The sequence below is a fragment of the Ranitomeya variabilis genome, chromosome 2 (genome assembly GCF_051348905.1).
Source record: "Ranitomeya variabilis isolate aRanVar5 chromosome 2, aRanVar5.hap1, whole genome shotgun sequence".
NCBI lineage: Eukaryota > Metazoa > Chordata > Amphibia > Anura > Dendrobatidae > Ranitomeya > Ranitomeya variabilis.
Window position 1 is genome coordinate 71,755,139 of NC_135233.1, and position 23,070 is coordinate 71,778,208.

The 23,070-nt window shown below is 44.5% G+C and overlaps 1 protein-coding gene across 1 annotated transcript in view; it reads right to left on the bottom strand.

Annotated features, from left to right (window-relative positions):
* Positions 1 to 12,667, bottom strand: part of FBXO48 (F-box protein 48) — a 46,943-nt gene extending 34,276 nt beyond the window's left edge. The window contains exon 1 of the mRNA XM_077282555.1: positions 11,057 to 12,667. The gene's annotated coding sequence lies outside the window, so the exon portion shown is untranslated. The remainder of the gene's footprint in view (positions 1 to 11,056) is intronic.
* Between the last annotated feature and the right edge of the window lie 10,403 nt (positions 12,668 to 23,070).

Here is a 23,070-nt window from a genome sequence, read left to right on the forward strand (position 1 = left end):
CCAGCAGCAGAAAAACTCACACTGGAGAAACCCGTAGTTCATAACCACTCTAAGTGCATGAAAATGGCAGTTCATACAGCATGGAGGTTAAGAGAAATATTAGAAAGAAAAATTACTGAAGTACATTACAAAGATTCATAACTTTGAAAAGAATTATCAGTAATGAAATAATACAAAAGTTTAGTTATTCTTTAAAGTTGGTAGAAAGAAAGAAAATGAGAAATAGAAGAAATGGAAAGAGAAGGAGAAAGAGGAAAAGGGGAAGAAGAGGGGCTCATAGGTTGGGACAGTAAATTCCATGGACAAGGGGAAATCTCTCCAAGGTTCAAGTACAGGAAGTACTTGGCCACCGAAAGCCTTCCAGTTTAAGAAAACAGTCTCTGAATCTCTGAGGAGCCATGAAGGAGCACCCAGGACTGCCAGACTCTCAAAACATTTTGTTTTGAGAATTCTAATTCAGTAGCTCCTCCATGTGGAGCAAGTAGGACATTAATTGTTGCCACGCGAAAAGAATGGAAAGTAGTGCTTCAATTGCATGGTATGAGTGTTCTATTGTCATACTAATTTGCAGGAAGCTTTTTTGTGGGGTAAAGGTACCAGGGAGTATAGACAACAAGGCAATTTGAGGAGTGTTGCTGACTCTGCCCTTCAATAAGTTGGTATGTAGACTTTTTTTTTTCCCCAGAAGGGTGTAATCTTGTAACATGCCCATCAGATATGATGCACTATACCCCTGTCTTTTACAAAGTATCATCAGATCTCAAAAAAAGAAGAGAACATTGTGTAGAGTTGCTTTGGTAATCGGTAACACCATGTCAACATTTTTTTCTCCTGAGGGTAGAGCTTGTCTGTAAAGATAAATGTTTTTTGCCTATGAGGGGGAGAAATTTCAATCCCAATTTCCTGTTCCTAAGATTCTTGAAACCTTGGCTCTCCCTTACCAGGTTACAAGAATGCTATAAGGAAAATGTGTGTGTGTGTGTGTGTGTGTGTGTGTGTGTGTGTGTGTGTGTGTGTGTGTATTTGAAGGGGATCTCCCAACAAAAATAAAATCTTCAAAAAGTGTGAGAGAAGATTGGAAAAGTACTCCGCAAAGCATTGAGGAATTGTAGCCTTGAGAAAGCTAGTCAAGAGATCTTACAAGGTGCATAAACATATGGTGAAACGAGAACCGGACAATACATGTTGAAAGTGGGACTTATGCATCTAATAAAGGTTAGAAAGTAGAGCAGCGACTATTCACTCTGGACATTTTTTAAAGCAATTTATTCCATATTTTCAAAGCAGTTTTTGCAAGTGTTGTGTGTATATTTTAAAATTATCTCCAGATTATACTGAAGGAGTACACTTCTGAGGTCATAGAAGAACTTCTGACAAGGTCACCCACTGTTTTGTTTGCCAAGAAAAAGTCAATCAACAAGGTGATGCAGGGTGGCACATGATGGTAAAGCTTCAGGTTTGGGAAGCTTTGTCCTGCTGCTCTCGAGCAAGAAAGTATATGCAGCCCTTTCCTTGGTCTAGACCTACCCCAAATAAACTTAATGATGACAGTGGGTAACTTACTAATGAAAATAATGGACGAATTGACGTATCTGCTAGAACTATGTACTAAAACCCAGATAAAATGTCCATTAAGAGAGCGTTTATCCCCTAAACCAAAACATTTTCTTCCTATTGCAGGAAATGTGATTTTTAAATACAGTAGGATTTGATATTTAGTTGTATACTTTACTGTGTTGGGTGGGAATTTCACTCCCAAATACTTGATATCAGGTAATTGCCATTTGAAAGGAAAGTTCACTGTTATGTTTGACTGATGGAAACGAGACATTGAGGGCCTCTATTTTCATACAATTCACTCTTGAAAGGAACATGAAGCTGAGAAATACAGAGTAAGGCTGCCATCACACTAGCAGTATTTGGTCAGTATTTTACATCAGTATTTGTAAGCCAAAACCAGGAGTGGAACAATTAGAGGAAAAGTATAATAGAAACATACGCTCCACTTCTGTATTTATCACCCACTCCTGGTTTTGGCTTACAAATACTGATGTAAAATACTGACCAAATACTGATAGTGTGACGGCAGCCTAAGGCTGGAGTCACACCTAAAGTATAAAAATATGGTCCGTTTTTTACGTCCGAGATACACAGAAATGTTCATGAACAGTGATCCGTATGTCATCCGTATTCAATGTGAGGGTGCGATTTTTTTCTCCGAAAAGTATCCGTGTGTCATCCATGTGGCGAGATTTTCTCGCCGGCTTGCAAAATGGACATATAATGGATCCATGGGCTCAAATATTCGTGAAAATATATATACAGTCTATATATATATATATATATATATATATATATATACAGTACAGACCAAAAGTTTGGACACACCTTCTCATTTAAAGATTTTTCGGTATTATCATGACTATGTAAATTGTAAATTCACACTGAAGGCATCAAAACTATGAGTTAACACATATGGAATTATATACTTAACAAAAAAGTGTGAAAAAACTGAAAATATGTCTTATATTCTAGGTTCTTCAAAGTAGCCACCTTTTGCTTTGATGAGTGCTTTGCAGACTCTTGGCATTCTCTTGATGAGCTTCAAGAGGTAGGCACTGGAAATGGTCTTCCAACAATCTTGAAGGAGTTCCCAGAGATGCTTAGCACTTGTTGGCCCTTTTGCCTTCACTCTGCGGTACAGCTCATCCCAAACATCTTGATTGGGTTCAAGTCTGGTGACTGTGGAGGCCAGGTCATCTGGAGTAGCACCCCATCACTCTCCTTCTTGGTCAAATAGCCCTTACACAGCCTGGAGGTGTGTTTGGGGTCATTGTCCTGTTGAAAAATAAATGATGGTCCAACTAAATGCAAATTTGAAGAACCTAGAATATAAGACATATTTTCAGTTGTTTCACACTTTTTTGTTAAGTACTGTATATAATTCCACATGTGTTAATTCATAGTTTTGATGCCTTCAGTGTGAATGTACAATTTTCATAGTCATACAGAAAAATCTTTAAATGAGGTGTGTCCAAACTTTTGGTCTGTACTGTGCACACACTAAGGGACTGTCCTATACATGTGTACACTTTATACTAAGGGACTGTGTTAGACATAATAATCGACAATAACCTCTTCCTCCACCTTCCCCTGTTCCTATTTCCATTATAAATCCCCCTTCCTCCCATCCCAATCCCCCACACCCCTCATTGTCCTCCTCCCCCTGCATCCCATTATTGCCCTCTCCCCCACCCCCATGATTGCCCTCTTCACCAGCTCCATTATTGCTTTTTCGCCACCACCCCATTATTGCCCATTCCACCACCTCCATCATTGCCTCCTCCCCATCACCCCATCATTGTACTTTCCACTGCCACCATCACTGCCTTCTCCCCCACCACCCCATCATTACCCATTCCACCACCTCCATCATTTCCTCCTCCACCTCCATCCCCATTATTGCCCATTCACCACCTTTATCAATTCCTCCTCCCCCCACCCCTATCATTGCCCTCTCCATCAATCCAATCGCTGCCTTCCGCTCCATCACCCCCATCATTGCCCTCTCTATCAACCCAATCATTGCCTTCTGCCCCATCATTGCCCTCTCTGTCAACCCAATAATTGTCTTCTGCCCCATCGCTCCATCATTGCCCTGTCAACCCAATCAATGCTTTCTTCCCCATCATTGCCCTTTTTGACAACCCAATCATTGCCTTCTGCCCCATCACCCCCACCATTGCCCTCTCCTCCACCTACACACACACAGCACCATTCACCTCTCTGAATACACACACACAGCAGCATCATTCATCTCTCTGCATACACACACACAGCACCATTTACCTCTGCATACTCACACACACACACCTCACCTCACCTCTGCACTCGGTATTCTGAAGCGCACCATCGCCGGCAGCTTCCTGTCTTGCACAGCCGTGGCGCTGAATGATGATGTCATTCAGCCGCTGCTGTGTGAGTCATAACAGCTCCATATCCAGGCTGGTGGGCATGCTGGGACTTCTGCTCTCTTGGGTATATGGTGCCAGCTTGTGCTCTGTCCCCCCAGTTATACAGCAGAAGTCTCATCCTCATAGCTTCATATCCGTATCCCTGCAGAATGTAAGCCCGCAAGGGCAGGGTCCTCTTCCCTCTTTACCAGTCTGTCATTGTTACTTTTGTTTACTGTAACTGATACAGTATTTGTATTTTGATGTAACCCCTTCTCATGTACAGCACCATGGTATTAATGGTGCTATATATATATATATATATATATATATATATATATATATATATATATATATATATATATAAATAATAATAATAATATCTGTACACCCCCTACCTCGGGGATGGACGCCCGCTCCTCACCTGCACCGGACTGTGCGGCTGGCCCCTGGGGGCCCTGGTTGTGCTTGTGGTTGCCATGGTGTCGGGAGCAGCGGCTCAAACAGGCCTCTGAATTTCTCGGGATCTAGTAGCCCCACCCCCCACAATGCGTGGAGGATTGTGGGAGGATCGTTCAGTCAGCACTCGCACTGCAGCAAGAAAAGGCGGAAAGTGAGAGCAAGACTGATCCATTCCCTGCAGCTCTGCTCCCATTTTCTGTTGCGGGCAGCGGAGCTGCAGGGATTGCACCCTGCCCCCCAGAACCTCAGGGCCAGATAAACTGGCCAGATTGCCCTAATTAATAGCCACCTTGCAGGGGCCCCCTGGAGCCTCTGGGCCCCGATGCAGCTGCACCGGTTGAACCAGCAGTATGTCGGTCCATGCCAATGCCACAGGGCAGTGGGAAGAGAGAGGCTAAGTGCCAGAATAGGCACATCTTACAGATGCGCCTTTTCTGGGGTCCTGGGGGCAGATGTTTTTAGCCCGGGGGCCAATAACCATGGTCCCATGGTCCCTCTCTCTCTGCCCTCAGTCACTGGCTTTCCCTCTCTGGAGGAGAAAATTGCATGGGAGCCCACTCCAGTTTTTTCCGTGATTTAACCCTTTAATTTAACACCTAGAGCTCCCAAATTTTATACATAAACACTTCTAACATTATTAGTGAGGGATATGTAAAAATCTAACGGATATGCAATGGTTTACTGTATGTAAACCATGTCTCATATCTGGTTGGGTTCGGTATGATTTAACAAAAGCCGACAATTGAATTACCGGCTTTTCTGCTAACTCTGTATGAAATATAAATATATGTATATATGTGTCTCACTGACATATATATATATACTGTATATATATATATATATACATATATATATATATACCTATTCTATGTGTATACTAATTGCCTCTTCAGAGGAAAAGAGGACTTAAACTCTATAGCACCACCTGTTGTAAGTAGCGATCCTACCGGTCACAATCAACCCTTTAACGAGTCTTGCAATATGACTTAGGATAAAAGCCAAATCAGTATCTCAATTCGCAGACACAGTGTTTTGGGCTGTTGGCTCTCCTTACCTTGACAAGCCAGAGCCAGAGCGGACGTATGTGCTAATGGGGCCAGTGAACTTGTCCCTAAACTCAATGTGACAGCACCCTTACAGTCAGAAAAATCTGTGCAAGTTTTTCAGCTTCAAAAAAATCATGGACACCTTTAATTTTTTTTACAGAATGGGCAAAAAAGTGCCCTGTTTTTATGGACTGTCCTGGAATTTCTGGACTGTTGGCAACTAGTGTTGAGCAAGTGTGTTCACTACTTGACTCAGCATTGGAGTACTCGGGTACTCTAGTATTGCGGGTGCTCGAATGACATGCTCTAGTCCCTGCCCCGCATGTTTTGCGGCTGTTAGCCAATAAACATGTGGGATTGCTTGTGTATGGCAGGCAATCCATGCATGTTTTTCGGTTGTCTAACAGCCGTGAAACATGTGGGGCAAGGACTCAAGCATGGCGCTCGAGTATCTGCGATTTTCGATGCATACCCGGGCAGTCCAATGCTCACTCGAGTGGCAAGCATGCCCGCTCAATACTATTGGGAACCCAGACCAATTATAAACTGCAGAAATAGGCATGCTTAGATTGGCTAAGTATGTGTGTTTGTTTTAATTGCCAGATAAGCTCTTGTCCAGGGTAAACAAAGGATTGGGTCTACTGACATCCATCACAACTGATCCTTACCTGCACCGATGGTAGACATGGAAGGATGGGAAGTTGGGAGATCTTTATACATATTAGTCAGTCAATTCTAACAATTTTTTTGAGTTAGGTTAGGCTATGTGCACACGTCAGGATTTCTTGCAGAAATTTCCTGAACAAAAAAGGACATTTTCTGCAAGAAATCCGCATGTGGATTTTTCGAGTTTTTTTGCGCTTTTTTTGCGGATTTTTCCGGAGGTTCTGGGATGCAATAATATAGTGGGAAATCCGCAAAAAATCCACAAAATTAATGAACATGCTGCGTTTTTTCCACGATGCGTTTTTTTGTGGAAAAAAAGCAACATATGTCCAAAAATTGCAGAATGCATTATAAATGATGGGATGCATATGTATGCATATTATAAGTGTTTTTATCGCGCTTTTATAGCGAAAAATCCGGAACGTGTTCACACAAGGGTTATATAGCGACGTGTCACACGACACTAAAATTGTAGTGTCCAATTGCGAGATAGCATCTAATGATTCCCTGTGATGTTGCATAGAGACCCGCGTCCTCCTGAAACTGCGAAACAGAGTTGCAAATATTTCCAAATATGCTGGATTCTCTGTCACTGGATACAAGTCTGCGACTGGCATTTTATTTGTACACAAGTTACCCAGATGTATTTGGTCGCATGACTTGTTTGAAAATTGTTTTTGGTGACACATGTTGATGTGTTCTCCCAGCCTTAGACCAACATTTATGTATTACTAATTGCATAGTCAGTAATTTAGAATGTTTGTTTATTCAGCAGGTATAAAAAGAAATTAAAAAATTCCAAACGCACAAGATCCATTGCACAAGTGCCATAACTTTTTATTTTTCCATTGACATACTGTATTTCTCGGACTATAAGACTCACCTAGGTTTTAGAGTAGGAAATTAGGAGAAGAAAAACTGAAGCAAAAAATGTGGTCAATTCTGTACCTAAGATCACTATCCTGGTAAATATGGTCCCCTCATCCTAATCTTGGTATGCATGGCCCCATCCTTATTCTGGTATGATTGTCCCCGTCCTTATTCTGGTATGATTGGCCCTGTCCTTATTCTGGTATGCATGGTCCCATTCTTATTCTGATATGATTGATAGGGCCATGTATACTAGGAACTGGATGGGGCCAAACAGAAAAGATTAAAAAACCCAAACCATTACACTCACCTTCCTCCGCTACCTCACAGTCAAAGTTTCCTGCTCCAGTGCTAGCAGCTAATTAATGCTTGTAAGCAGCGTATGGCAGGGACGTCATGCACTTCTCACAAGCAGAGCACAGCTGCCGGAATACGGTACTCACTGGGACCGCTCATCGGAGATCGCGGTAAGCATTCATTCCTCTTCAGTATTGCGCAGTGTCAGCTACCGGCTTCCTGCTGCCGGCGGTCACATGTGCCGATACTTAAGAGAAATGAATATTCAGAATATTCATTTCTCTTAAGTATCGACATACGTGACCGCCGGCAGCAGCAGGAAGCTGGTGGCTGACACTGCGCGCTACTGAAGCAGAATGAATTCTCACCGTGATCTCCGATGAACAGTCCTGGTGAGTACCGTATACCAGCAGCTGTGCTCTACTTGTGAGCAGTGCATGACGTCCCTGCCATGTGCTGCTTACAAGCATTAATTAGCTGCTAGCACCGGAGCAGAGGAAGGCAAGTGTAATGTTTTTTTTTTTTTAATCTTTTCTGATGGGGCCATGCATACCAGGACTGGGACAGGGCCAATCTATCATAAAAGGATGCCAGGAAGAAATGAATATTCATTTCCCTCAACCCCCATGGGCGTGGAATGCAGTGCATATTCATTTCTCTTTAGCAGTGGGCACAGGAGTTAGCCGGAGCTGCTAGCCCCTGCCTCTGTGACCTGCCGCTCCTCCGATATCGCTCCCCCACCTCAGCCAACATATCCGGACTATAAGACGCACCCCCCCCCCATTTTCCCCCACATTTGGGAGGAAAAAAGTGCGTCTTATAGTCCGAAAAATACAGTAAATGTATACGTTTTTTTTTCTAGGACGAGTTGTAGTTTTAAATGTCACCATTCACCTTACCATGTAATGTGAAGGAAAAGATTCTTTGACCTGCCGAATAATTAGAAAATAACAATTCTGCCTGATGTTGCTCTGGTTTAATTCTTACACACTCGCTGTGCAGTAAACATGACTTTGTAACTTTATTTGGCAGGTCAGTATAAAATTAAAGCAAAATCAAATGTATAGTTCTTGTTATATTTTAGGCTATGTGCACACATTGCGGATCTGCAGCTGCGAGTCCACAGCAGCTTTCCATGCGTTTACAGTACAATGTAAACCTATGGAAACCGCAATCCGCAGTGCACATGCTGCGGAAAAAAACGCGCGGAAAAGCAGCGGGTTACATTCTGCAGCATGTCAATTCTTTGTGCGGATTCCGCTGCGGTTTACACCTGCTCCACAATAGGAATCCGCAGGTGTAAAACCACAGTGTAATCCGCACAAAATCAGCGGTAAATCCGCAGGTAAAACGCAGTGCCTTTTACCTGCAGATTTCTAAAATCCGCTGCGGAAAAATCCGCAGAGGTCAATTCTACGTGTGCACATACCTTTAATGTTTAAGGCTGCAGTCACACTATCAGTATTTGGTCAGTATTTTACATCAGTATTTGTAAGCCAAAACCAGGTGAGGAACACTCAGAGGAAAAGTCTAATAGAAACATATGCACCACTTCTGTATTTAGCACCCACTCCTGGTTTTGGCTTACAAATACTGATCAGAAATACTGACCAAATACTGATAGTGTGACTGCAGCCTTAAACAGTAAAAATTTAGAATGCATTGTAATTTTTTGAGACCCATTTTTTATAATCTTTCCATTGATTGGACTGTGCGACGGCTTGTTTTTGCTGGATGAGCTTTAGTTTTTATTGGAACTATTTTAAGTATATATGACGTCTTGATCACTTTTTATTCTTTTATTTTTTTTTCAATGTTCACAGTGAAAGATAAATGTTATATTTTTAAAATTCAGACTTTTACAAACCCATTGATTCCTAATTTTTTAAATAATTTAAAAATAAATAAATCTCCTCTTTTCCCCACTGATCTGGAGGACCTTTCATTGGATTTTTTCCATTTAAATTCCGATTTGGTGCTGCTCAACTGATTCTGGAACAGTTTTTTTCTTTTTCTTCTGTGCCCCACATTTCAAAACGTACTACCCCCGATAATAATGGTGAAAATTTTCCCTTCAACCAACTAGCCATATATTACAGGACTTCCCTCTGGATGTTTGCATTTTCTCCTCTCCTACATGGCAGAGCCCATAGAGAAGTTATTTGAAGGAGGGGGGGGGGGGGAAGGGGAGCATTACATTTCAAGAGAGGGGCACCGAGAAAAATAGGAAAATTGTTCCACAATTAGTGGAGCCGCAGCAATTGGAGGAAGTACTCATTTTAAATGAAAATAAATAAAAAAAACAGTGAAAGGTGTAATATAAAAATGGTAAAAAAGAGATTTATTTTGAAATTAATTTTATATTCAACATTTTTTTTATTAGCCCCACTAGGGGGCTTGAACCTGGTGATTCTGTATTGCACTATGGGCTGTTGTGGCAGAACAAAAAAGTCATAGGGTACTTTGGAAGGCCCCAGCTGCAATCACAAAATATCATCGCCCTACAATTGCAGAGGAGTTGATGAGGTGACAAAAGGTCTTGGTTGTAATTGGCTGTGGCATCTAATGGGTTAATAAAATGCATCGATCGTAGCTAGCTCTCTCGCTGGTTGGGTAGGCAGGTGCCCATGGTTTTGCACAGCCGACACTTGCCCTGACATGTTGGGAATCAGCTCACATGTTGGGAAGGAGTTAAGAAGTGTGCATTTTTTAAGAAGTTAGGCAAAATTCTCAACAACTTCACTCTCCAATGTCAGTGATGCAAAATACGTAAAATCATGATCACATGTGGGCCAATATGTGAAACAGAATGAGGGGCAGCCATTTCTGCGTATATGCAGTTTGTTCACAGACCGAAGGGAACAAGGAAATAATTGATGTTGTAACTGAAGGAAATAAACCGAGGCAGAGAACAAACAGTGTAAGAACAAAACAAGTGTTCAAAAACATATATATTTGTATAGATGAGGAAGAAAAGTGAACTATAGGTAAGAAGTGAAAAAGCTCTTTATTCATAAAACAATAAAAACAATTATTCAACACAACTTGGTATCCACTAGATAAAGTCAAAGGTGCAGCACACAGATAAAAAACAGAGTAAAGAGCAATTGTATGGTTTTTCTAAAAATTGGATTTAACTGGCGCTCTGCTGATTTGTCTAATCTGTTTTTATTGTGAGTTTTTTCAGAGCGACAAGAAATAATGTCAAACTAAATATACAGAACAAAAAATTGTATATAATAATATATAAAACAAGAACTGTTTTTGCAGTCATAAACAACAGGAAGGTGACATGAGGTAAAAACAAACAAACAGGCTTATAGCATAAAAACATAACAAAACAAACAACATGAAACAGGCTCTGTTCACAGTTGGATAGGGAGCCTATATTGGGGATTAACCCAATTTTATGTCTCAACTCTTAATTTTGCTGTAAAAATACCAGAGGCTAAACTATTACTACTGGGATGCTAAAGGAACTCTGACAAAGGTAATTAAAGCCAAGAGTCCACGATGCTTAAAAACTTTCATATGTAAACGTTTTCTGTCCACAGAAAACGTTGCTGTATGGAATCCACCCTGTAAGTGATTGTACTCACTGCAGCATTGCTAAAAAGATTAATTGACTCTCTATTAAGGCACCAATCAGGGCGGAAACTAGCCAAAAGAAGGGCCAGCAATTCGGCATTTGTTAAAAAGCCTTCTATTTTTGGGATATGCCTTGTACCTTGGTTTTGTTAGGTTACTGGATAAATGTCATACCTTATTACATTGACTATAGTCTTGTACCTTCAAATTCAACCTGGGCAGATTCAGCCTGTGGAATAAGAACTCTGACGTAATCTGGTCTTTGTCTTGAAAGATGGATTCTGACCAGAAACTTATCTGTACTACGGAACAGGATACGTGTGATATGTTCAGCTCTTCTTGTCAAGTATGATAGAAACATGGATTCTCGGATTCTTTTATATCTTACAGGACGCCCCTCCTCCTCTTATGTGGCAGACACTGATTGGATCTTATCTACAGTTCCAGAACAATCTTTATGACTAATAGCCAAAGGTATCTCCTGTTACACCAGTGTCACGCAGCCCTTCCCTGCTCTTCAAACGGTGTAAAAATTCACCTACAGGGAAATAAACATTGGAAACAATTGTTTATGACATGGTTACAGTTAAAAACAATTAGTCATCCATGACAACCCTGTAAATACTTTATGTATTTACTGTTTGCCGTCTGATAATAGAGCATGAAAAAGGATCCATGGTACTAAATAAGTCCACTATGGAAAAACAGCGAAATTGAAAATGGATGTTTCATGACAGACATTTGTGGCGTATTCCCCTGATCCTCCGTTCTATTTAGTGTTCAAGCACATTAACAGGAAGGTGGCTGCTCTCCTTACACGACTCTGGGAGCTCCAAATTAAGCTGAGTGCACTTGCATCTACTAGATATTTAAGGCTTGAGAAATAAGTCGTGAGACAATCCCTTCAAATAAGAAAAATAGGGTATGGTCTTCTAGGCGCTGTTTTTTCCACTGTATTTGCTTGCTAAATGCGAAAATTAAACAACCTTTTATATAGTTTTTATTTAAAATTTCAAACCGATGTTGTTGTATTCTGTATAGCTCCTTCACATAGCTGGCTCTTCTACTGACCAGCTGCAAACTAATGCTGGCTATATCAACTCTTTTTACTTTGTCTCTTTTTCCAGTCTAAAAGGAAGAGGATGAATCTGGTAGGCTATGTATGAGTGTAGAGAGGAAGAAGAGAACCCACATCAGTACCTGGAAGGGGAAAGGGTGTAATCACACACTCATCGGCATCAGTGAGCACAAAACAAATGAGATACCCCATGAGAATTAGAATTTTTACAGGAATACCAGTGAAATCAGTAGCATCCCGAACACACAGACATCACATTCAGGCTGCATTATTAAGAGGGGACATTTAAAATAGATAGAAAAGGCTGAAACTTAGAGTAAATTCCAAAACTACACATCAAGGTGCTGGAAAGAAAATGAGGGAATAAAGATTGCAGAATGAAATATAGTGCAACCAAGGCTACTTTCACATTTCCGTCGGTAGTCGCCCGTCACAAACCGACGGAAGTGTGTCCTTTCACATTTCCGTCTGCAGTCTCGGAGAGGAAAGAGACAGAGATTTCCTGCTGGGCATGCGCAGACGGAAAAACAGGATACAACGCACAGAAAAACGTTCCCTCGAACGTTTTTTCCAGACGACGGGCCGCCAAAATCCGACGCAACCAGTGCACGACGGACGAAACGTGTGGCCATACGTCGCGATCCGTCGGTAATACAAGTCTATGGGAAAAAAACGTATCCTGCGGGCAAATTTGCAGGATGCGTTTTTTTCCCAAAACGACGGAATGTGACGGATGCTAAACAACATAAGTGTGAAAGTAGCCAAAGCCTACTGGAGACTGTGTAAACCAATTATATGTCTAATGAACTTCACACAGGGCTAAACCAGGGAGCTGTGTCAAAGGTATTACGAGTTCTTTAACCTTAGGCTCCACAAGGAGGTATACACTTTCACATAGGGTATCCCCAAGTAGTCTCTGTCAGCAACCGATGACACATTGCAACATCCCTCCCGGCATCATTGCATGGCTTCCCAACCCCCCCATGCAGGGATACCAACTTACTCACCACTCCAGACCATGCAGTGAGTAACATGTCCTCCACTTGATGTGCATACATCTTGGCTGCAGGCATAGGGTGGCTGCGCCTGCACTTCCTGGTTCTTAAAGAGACAGTGTGTGCACTCCTAATGTGTCCCCAGTCTATTGCTAAGAGGTACTTGGTACACCTTCACCTGTTGGAAGGTGCCTGAGCAACATTCTATTTCAGAGTCTGTGCAATGTCTGAGTTGCCAGGTCCTTTCCTGTTCTTGCAAGCCTGAATACCCAGGCCTGTAACCTGAATCTGTACCTGTATCTGATTTTTCTTGTGTCTGCCACTCTGTCCTTGTCTGAATGAGCACCTATCCCTCAATCTGTTTGTATCGAAGTCTGGATCTTTCCCTAAACCTGCTATGTCTGTACCAATCCCTAGAACCTGCAGTATCTGAACCAGTACCTATCTCTATTTTGTTGTCTCTGTACAACATTAGTGATCTTGGTTTACACTTGTTACTTCATTGTAAGTGTACCCTGTGTGAATCTGGTCCTGTCTGTCCTGCTTGTACCTGTCCTTGTGTAAACTTGATCCTGTCTGTCCTGTGTGTACTTGTCCTTGTAATTGTCTTATGCTTTCCTGTTGGTTTCCTGACTGACCATGTCTATGGTTTCCTGCCTAACGGCGTCTGCATGCCTGTTCGCATCTGCAGATCTGCGCCTGTCCCCATCTGCGGCGCTGCGCCTTTCCACATCTGTGGATCTGTGCCTGACCACGTCTGCGGTTTTCTGCCCGGTCACATCTGAGGTTTCCTGCCTGTCAGCGTCTGTGGCTCTGCGCCTGTCCACATCTGTGGTTCCTTGTCTGAACTGGGTCCTACCCGTCCCGTTATTCCAGTCTTACCTGCCTGTGTCTCAGCCCTTCCTGAAACTGTTCCTGTCCCTCCAGTCTGAACTGGCTCCTATCTCTGACAGTGTATCAGCTGTGCCCCTTGCCTGTTTATCAGCTGTGCCAGCCTGCCAATGTATCAGCCGTGCCCGTCAGCACCGACCTGCCTGTATTCCAGCCGTCTCTGCCTGTACTCCAGGAATGGCTGCCAGTACTTGCTTGTCTATGTATCAACTGAGCCAGACAGTATATCCGCAGGACTTGTCTGCACCTGTCGCTACAGTGTCCTGTCCCCTTGGGGGTCAGCTGCTACTGCCGGACATCGCCCTGGAGTGGTACCTGGCAACTACCTGCCATACAAGCCTGACCTCACCACTAGAGGCTCCAGTGAACACCAAGGTGTATGCTTAGACTGTGGCACAGTGGGGCCACGATCCACGCTCGTGCTAACCAATCTGGGTGTGAGCGTAACACACATTAATGAGAAAACTAGAGTCACAAATTCATGGTACCACAACAACAGGCAGAAATCATAATCAAACAGACAAAGGTTGGGTTTGCTGGACTTCAATCATAATGCTAAACAAGCAGAGGTTCATTTGAGTAATAGATGAGAAACACCAAGGTTACTTACGGGTAGCCGGTTTTTCCGGAGCCCATGACGGCACACCTGAGAGAGGGGATCCGCCCAGTCAGGACAGGAACCCTACTGAAAATAAAAGGGCGGTACCTCTCCCTCGCTTCAGTTGGTTTTCAGAGCATGAGAGGCCCCCCTGGTTAGTATACATGGCAATCCAACACCACATTATATTAACTAAACACACCCAAAACAATAGTGCACACCGAAAGGGTGAAAAAAAGGGGGGGAATATACGGGTGCCGTCATGGGCTCCGGAAAAACCGGCTACCCGTAAGTAACCTTGGTGTTTTCCCTTCCCCCATGACGGCACACCTGAGAGAATTTTGTAGAATGAAACCTTAGGGAGGGACCACCGCTTGGAGCACCCTTCTACCAAAGGTTAGGTCAGCAGAGGAGGAAAGGTCTAGCCGGTAGTGTTTGAAAAAAGTTGAGGGTGAGGACCAGGTAGCGGCCTTGCAAATTTGGTCAATTGATACCTCAGCTTTCTCTGCCCAGGAGGTAGCCACGGCTCTGGTGGAGTGAGCCTTGATGCCGTCAGGAACCGGAGTGCCACTTGCAGAATAGGATAAACTAATGGCCTCCCTGATCCATCTAGCAATGGTACTTTTAGCTACCCCGCACCCTCTTTTGCTACCCTGAAAGGCTACGAATAGGGTTTGGTCTTTCCTCCACTGATTAGTCACAGACATGTATTGTAACATAGATCTTCTCACATCTAACATGTGGAACCTTTGTTCCCCTGGATTTTTAGGATTACTACAGAAAGATGGTAAAGTAATCTCCTGACTCCTATGGAACTTTTGAACCACCTTGGGGAGATAAGCCGGGTCTGGTCTTAGAACAATCCTGTCATCAAAAACCTGAGTATAAGGAGGGCATATTGACAGGGCCTGTAAATCACTTACCCTACGTGCCGATGTTAAGGCTACTAGTAAAACTGTTTTAAGGGTAAGTAACTTAGGTGATAACTCCTGCAAAGGCTCAAAGGGCTGTTTAGTCAGGGCTTCTAAGACCAAATTTAGATCCCAAGGAGGGATTTTTGGGATAATAACTGGCCGAGATCTACTACAAGATTTTATGAATCGTGAGACCCATTTATTTGAGGCAAGATTACAATTATATAGGGCCCCCAAGGCAGAAACCTGAACTTTAAGGGTGCTGGTTGCTAACCCAAGATGTAATCCTGCTTGCAGAAACTCTAGGATAGGACCTATTGGAGCCACCTCCCCCAATGGTTCCCCCAGGAAGTCGAGAAATTTTTTCCATGTCCTGCCATAGATTCTAGAGGTTATGGGTTTTCTGCTTTTCAACAGGGTGGAGACTAACCCTGGAGAGAATCCTTGGCGACTTAGTAACGCCCTCTCAAATTCCAGGCTGCGAGATGGAAGCCCTTCACCTGAGAGTGGGTCACTGGGCCCTGGGTTAGCAGGTCCGGAACCTCTGGCAGGATCCATGGGTCTGTTACCGACATCTGCCTTAGAAGGGAGAACCAAGGTCTCCTTGGCCAAAAAGGAGCTATGAAGATGATATTCGCCTGATCCTCTCTGATCTTCCGGATCACAGCTGGAATCATCACTATCGGGGGGAATGCGTAGGCCAGAGAAAACTTCCAAGGTATCAGTAGGGCATCTACTGCGAAGGGATGTTCTCTCGGATTCAAGGAGCAGAACCTCCTGACTTTTCTGTTGTGGGAGTTGGCGAACAAGTCTATCTCTGGTGTGCCCCAGGCTTGGACTATTTGTTGAAATATCTGGGGGTTTAATGACCATTCCCCCTGCCTTAAGCCTCTGCGACTCAGGAAGTCCGCTTGAGTGTTTTCTGTGCCTTTGATGTGCAATGCCGACAGAGATGACAGGTGTTGTTCTGCTAGTTGAAAGAGTATGTTTGATGCCTGCATGAGGCCTTTGGACCTCGTTCCCCCCTGATGATTGACATACGCCACCACTGCTCGATTGTCCGTCAGGATTCGAGTATGGCGACCCCGGAGTAAAGGAAGAAAATGTCTTAGGGATTTCTCCACTGCCCACAGCTCTTTTTCGTTTGATCCATAGTTCTTTTCTCGTATGGACCAGGTCCCTTGTACAGAGTGAGACCTCAGGTGAGCCCCCCAACCTGTACCGCTTGCGTCGGTCGTGATAATGTCTATGACCGGATTTTGCCACCGGACCCCCATTGTCAGGTGGTTTCTCACAGTCCACCAAACTAGGGAATCCCTTACGCCCAGGGAGAGACATAGATTTCCTTCTAAATGCCCTTTTAGCAGTCTTTGGGCTGAGAGAACTTCCCACTGTAGTTGTCTTAGGTGGAATTGTGCCCATTCTACTGCCGGAATACACGATGTTAACGAGCCTAGAAGGGACATTGCCTTTCTCAGAGTCATTGTCGGCTGGCGTATTGCTGTACCGGTCAGATTTATTATTTTGTCTACCTTGTTTTCTGGAAGAAGGCAGAGCTGACGTTCGGAGTCCAGTATTAACCCCAGGAAGGACTGTAATTTTACTGGCAGCAGTCTGGACTTGGGGATATTTATTATCCAACCCAGCTCCCTTAGAGTTGATGTTACCACTGATACTTGATGAGTGCAGTGGGACTCTGATCTTCCTATTACCAGGAAATCGTCCAGATATGGGACAATGACTACATCCCGGGACCGGAGGTATGACATTACTTCCACCATCACCTTGGTGAACACCCTGGGAGCTGTAGACAGACCGAACGGAAGGGCTGTGTATTGATAATGTTTCATCTGGTTCTGGACATAGAGAGCTACTCTCAAGTATTTCTGATATTCCGGATGCATTGGTATATGATAATACGCATCTTTCAAGTCTATTACTGCCATGAAGCAGTGTTGGAAAAGGAGTTTTATGGTCGTATTTATAGACTCCATCTTGAAAGAGTAGTTCTCTATGGATTGGTTGAGTTTTTTTAAGTTTATAATAGTTCTCCAAGAACCATCCGGTTTTTGGATTAAGAAGAGGGGGGAGTAAAACCCGTCTCCCTCCTCCTGAACCGGAACCTCCAGAAGAACCTTTTTGTGGATAAGTCCCAGGACTTCGGCTTCTAGGGCAGATTGTTCCTGCTGGGACTTTCTTCGGGGAGTTATAATAAAGTTTCGTCTGGGTGGACAGGTGAATTTTATTTTGAGGCCGTCTCTGATTATATTTATGACCCAGGTACTGGGGGAGATGTTTACCCAGGCCGGAAAGAAGAGGGAGAGTCTTCCTCCCACTTCTGGCGTAATGTCATTGGGGGGATTTCTTTGCCGATGTAGAGGGCCCTTTGAACATGTAGCCTGAGCCTCTCTTATCCCTAAAGTCCCAGTTTTTTCTTTCTCCTGGGGGGCGACCTCTATTAAATCTTCTCCGAAAAAAGGGTTTTTTGGACTCTTTAGGGATATTGGGAAAGCCTTTCTTTTTATCTCCTGCATGTTCCAGGATTTCTTCAAGTTTTTTCCCAAAGAGGAGTTGGCCATCACATGGGATGGAGCACAGCTTGTGTTTAGATGGTAAATCCCCCGGACAACCTTTGAGCCAGAGGGCTCTTCTTGCCGCATTAGACAAGCTCGCTGCTCTGGCCGTTAGTCTTGCGGAATCCGCAGAAGAGTCTGCTAAAAAGGCTGCTGCCCCTTGCACCAAGGATATATTGGCAAGGATGTCGGATCTGGGTACCTTGTCCCTTAGCTGATCCTCTATCTGCTGTAGCCAGACCATCAGAGCGCGGGCCGTACAAGTTCCAGCGATTGCTGGCTTCAGGCCCCCCGCTGAGGCTTCCCAGATATGTCTGAGAAAACCATCTGCTTTTTTGTCAAGCGGGTCTTTAAGAACACCCGAGTCTTCTAATGGAAGGGACGATTTTTTTAAGCATTTGGCTACCGCTCCGTCAATTTTGGGGATCTTTTCCCAAGGTTCAGAGTCTTTATTTTCAAAGGGATATCTCCTTTTGGATGAAGAGGGCAAAGAACCCATTTTTTCAGGTCTTTTCCACTCTTTCTCAATTAATGCTTTTATTTTTGCATTAACTGGAAACGTGCGTTTCCTCCTCTCTTCTAAGCCACCAAACATGACATCCTCTAGTGACCTAGGTGTCTTCTCCTCTTTAAGGCCCATTGCAGACCTAACTGCTTTGACTAATTTGTCCACGTCCTCCGTGGGAAGGCACGGACGACCTCCTGAATCACTGTCCGAGGAGGAATCTGAAGAGTGGACCGAGGCTGGGGAAGTAGAGGGAGATCGGGATGTTTTATGACTCCCTTGTCTCTGAGAGGTATCCGACTCTGTAGACGCCCTACGGCTTCCCCCTCTTGGTTCGCTAAGGGCCAATTTTAAGGAGTCTTTTATTTCCGCCTGTATTATGGCTTTAAGGCTAGTGGTGAAATTAGGGGTTTCTTCTTGAATAGTCTTATTTATGCAGTCAGCACAGAGATCCTTCCGATACTGCACTGCGAGCGGGTTTTTACAAAGGGCACACTCTCGGTTCTTTGTTTTACCGGTAGCTTTCCTGGACCCCTAGTGATCAAAACAGAAAAATGGACCCTGTTACCATAAGGGATACATTCACGTAGATCACTCACCACCGCCGACAATCAAGGGTACCGATTTTTGAGGCTGGACAGATGCACGTGAAGCGTCCCTCCTGGACGTTGACGAATCTTGCCGGACGGAACGACCACTGTTTTTACCACTTGAGCGGCTCCTCCTGGTATGTTGGTGGCTCGGCAAGGCATCTGGTGAGAGCTCCGGCTGCTGCTGCTGTGAAGAAGACTGCTGCAGCTGCTCTTGTTGTCCTACCTCCATGGCGAAGTTTTTGGACATGAGCGCGTCTTCTGTGGTCCAGCACCCTTTTATGGGGCGACCACTGCACTCCCCGCCTCTCCGGTGCCCAATAGTGATCCCTCCCCCTCTCTGCCATGCCGCCGGAGTCTTCATTCACCGGCCGGCGTTTTCTTCATGGGCGCCGCCATCTTGGATCCGGCGCCTGCCTCCGACGTCACACGGGCACGCCCATTCACAGCGGGCCTGACGTGCGACGTCAGAAGAGCGACCCGGAAGCGGCCGCCGCGCCGGCAGAGAGGGGTGGGCGGCGTGGCAGCCATGGAAGGAACCCGGTCCTCCAACCATGCTGCACAACGCCCGCACGGACGCAGTGACCCGGGGGGACCTGCGGACGGCGCCTCCAGGACCCGAACCTCCAACGCACAGGCGCTGCCTGTTCTTCCACGCCGGGACGGGACCTGGGTAAGTCGAACCGCCGTGTTCAGCACAAGGGTCCCTGTCAGGACAGGAAACCCAACTGAAGCGAGGGAGAGGTACCGCCCTTTTATTTTCAGTAGGGTTCCTGTCCTGACTGGGCGGATCCCCTCTCTCAGGTGTGCCGTCATGGGGGAAGGGAAAAACTTGGTAGGTATTGAAATAGGGTCACTGTCAAACAGGTGTCACGCTGTGTCGGTCTTCGGTAATGAAGGGGGGCCTCAAACTATCCCTGTCCCAAAGGGATGCTTAGAGAGAGAGGCCCAAGTCTCCGACCTTACTATGCACCTGTTAAACCCTGATCTGTCCCCTCCCCCACCCCATGAGGCATGGGATAGAAATGTAAGGTAAACAAGACTCAAAGAAAAAACATGGATAACAGAAAACCTCTCTCATACAAAAGCACTAACCAATAATAGGAGGAATAAACTAATAAGGAATAGGGACCAGGAGATAAACACATATGTAGTACAGCAAACCATAGATCACTTCCACAACAACTCGACTCCAACCACTTAGCTATAGCACAGGAATACGAATCTTTCACTGGCAGGGACAAGCGGGTCTGGCCAGTTTTTATAGGAAGCGATAAAGACCAGATCAGAAGCAGCTGAATTGGAGCTGCATGTTACTGACCAGCATATAAAAGGTCATTAACCTCTTCATCACCTGAGGAAACTAAATCCGTTTAATATGGGACACAAATCACACCGTCTCTCAAGACCTGCGATTCGTGACCCGATGTGACCATCTAACTCCAGGTCTTCCAGGAGGACGTGACACCCTCGTGACAATAGAAATAATAAATAACAGAAATTAAAAGCACTTTCACACAATGCTAGGACCAAAAATACATTATTGTTGAGGCCAAAAACAATTGTTGAGTGTTATTGTAAAAATTAAGACAACAGGTGTTAGGCGAACAGCATTAATGGCCCTATAAGATGCTGAAAACCGAATATGAGCAAGAAGATGGACATCTATGGAGAACAGTGGTGTAGACAGCATACAGTACTGAGGGATGAAAGAAGCAGAAGCTCAAGCAAGGGTATAGGGTAAGGCTGTATTTCTATAAATCCCATCTACTGTGCTTGTAATATAGAAAATGCTCCTATTCCTGATTGTAGGAACGCAGCATAAAAGATAAAGAGGGAAGAACGTGACCATAGCATCACAGTAACATCCCAGGAAGGATGAAGGAATCCTGGAAAAAATTACCATAGATTAGATGCCTGGGCAAAGACATGAAATGAATTGGTCATGTGCAAGAACAATTTACATTGATCTGTTTCAACCATTGTGAAAAAGAACACATTGGGGAATAAGTTTTAAACAAGGGGTCTTGAGATGGATGTACTCTGAAGAAAGCCAGACTCTATCTCCAGACAAAAACTTAGAGGTAAACTGGGCTACATTTTTTTCAAACGGAATATGGCTTTACGTTAAGATTTTTTTTGCCAAATTTGAAAGATGTTTGGTTGAAATTTACTGCAGGTACACCCAAGGCAGAATAGGGGATCGGCATTCTGCGACACTGCTCCTCAACTATGAGACAACATGAGGCATGTGTGGCCTTTTCTCAGTAACCAGTGTAGGCAAACTCCACCCAAGGAAGTAAACGGGTTTGACCAGTTCTCCACCCCCTTTAAGGCCCCAATAATCACAAGAAATGGAGTCCTGCAGTGTGCCAGGTAAAATGGCATACCTCCCACCTTTACAGAACAGAAAGAGGGACAAACTATGTAGCACGCTACATGCAATGCGACAGTTTTAACCCCACCCAAAATCCATACCCATTTACCATTTGTCCTCCTTCAGTGTCAGAGGGGACATCGTAGCAGTGAGAGACATGCAGCAGACACAAATCCGGGACTCTCCCATTGTATCCAGGATTGTTAAGGGTACGTGCGCACATTGCGGATTTTGCTGCGGATCTGCAGCGATTTTGACGCTGCGGATTGGCAGCTGTTTTCCATGAGTTTACAGTACCATGTAAACCTATGGAAAACAAAATCCACAGTGCACATGCTGCGGAAAAAAACGCGCGGAAACGTAGCATTGTTTATTCCACAGCATGTCAATTCTTTGTGCGGATTCCGCAGCGGTTTACACCTGCTCCATAATAGGAATCCGCAGGTGTAAATCCGCATGTGAAATCCGCACAAAAAAACCGCGGTAATTCCGCAGGTAATCTGCAGTGCGGTTTACCTGCGGATTTACCAAAATCAGTCCGGAAAAATACACAGGACTTTCCACAACGTGTGCATGTATCCTCAGACGGTCTACTGATTTAGGTGTTCGTACCAAACTACACAATAGTATTTATGCATTTTCTCCCTCATTTGATGTGTTTTTGGTGCAGATTTGAAGTAGCGTTTTTAATGTATATTTTTATAGAACAGAAAAGCTTTGATTCTACACTTCAAAAAAACAACTGTGTTTTACATGCATTTTTTTTCAGGCTCCCCATAGAAGTCTCTAGAGAAAAAAGAACACCAAAACAGCACAATTCAGTAGGGGCTTTAGGGCTCACACTGGTGTATAATATGGAGGAGTGCAGTGTGAGAAAACAGCACATTGCACTGTCTTATATTATTCAATGAAGCAGAGCTCAACTGTATATTTTTTCAGGAAAAACAATCACAGAATGCTGTGATTGAATATGAGTATCGAACGAAACTCGCCAATGCAAGTCAATGGGTGTGAGTAAAAAAAAAAAAAATGGATGCCACACGGACCATCCGTTAGCTGCACAATTTTTTCGCAGACATCTCAAAAGGAACCAAGAAATTTAATCAGTCGAGTACAGTAAATTCACAACCAGGACCCTCAGAATAGAATAGAATATGTAGATAGTTGTTACAGGTGGCAGAACCGGCTCATTGTCATCACAAGTGGCAGACCCGTGACCCCATCCACTGTTACCACAAGCGGCAGACCCGTGACCCCATCCACTGTTACCACAAGCGGCAGACCCGTGACCCCATCCACTGTTACCACAAGCGGCAGACCCGTGACCCCGTCCACTGTTACCACAAGCGGCAGACCCGTGACCCCGTCCACTGTTACCACAAGCGGCAGACCCGTGACCCCATCCACTGTTACCACAAGCGGCAGACCCGTGACCCCGTCCACTGTTACCACAAGCGGCAGACCCGTGACCCCGTCCACTGTTACCACAAGCGGCAGACCCGTGACCCCATCCACTGTTACCACAAGCGGCAGACCCGTGACCCCATCCACTGTTACCACAAGCGGCAGACCCGTGACTCCATCCACTGCTACCACAAGCGGCAGACCCGTGACCCAGTCCACTGCTACCACAAGCGGCAGACCCGTGACCCCATCCACTGTTACCA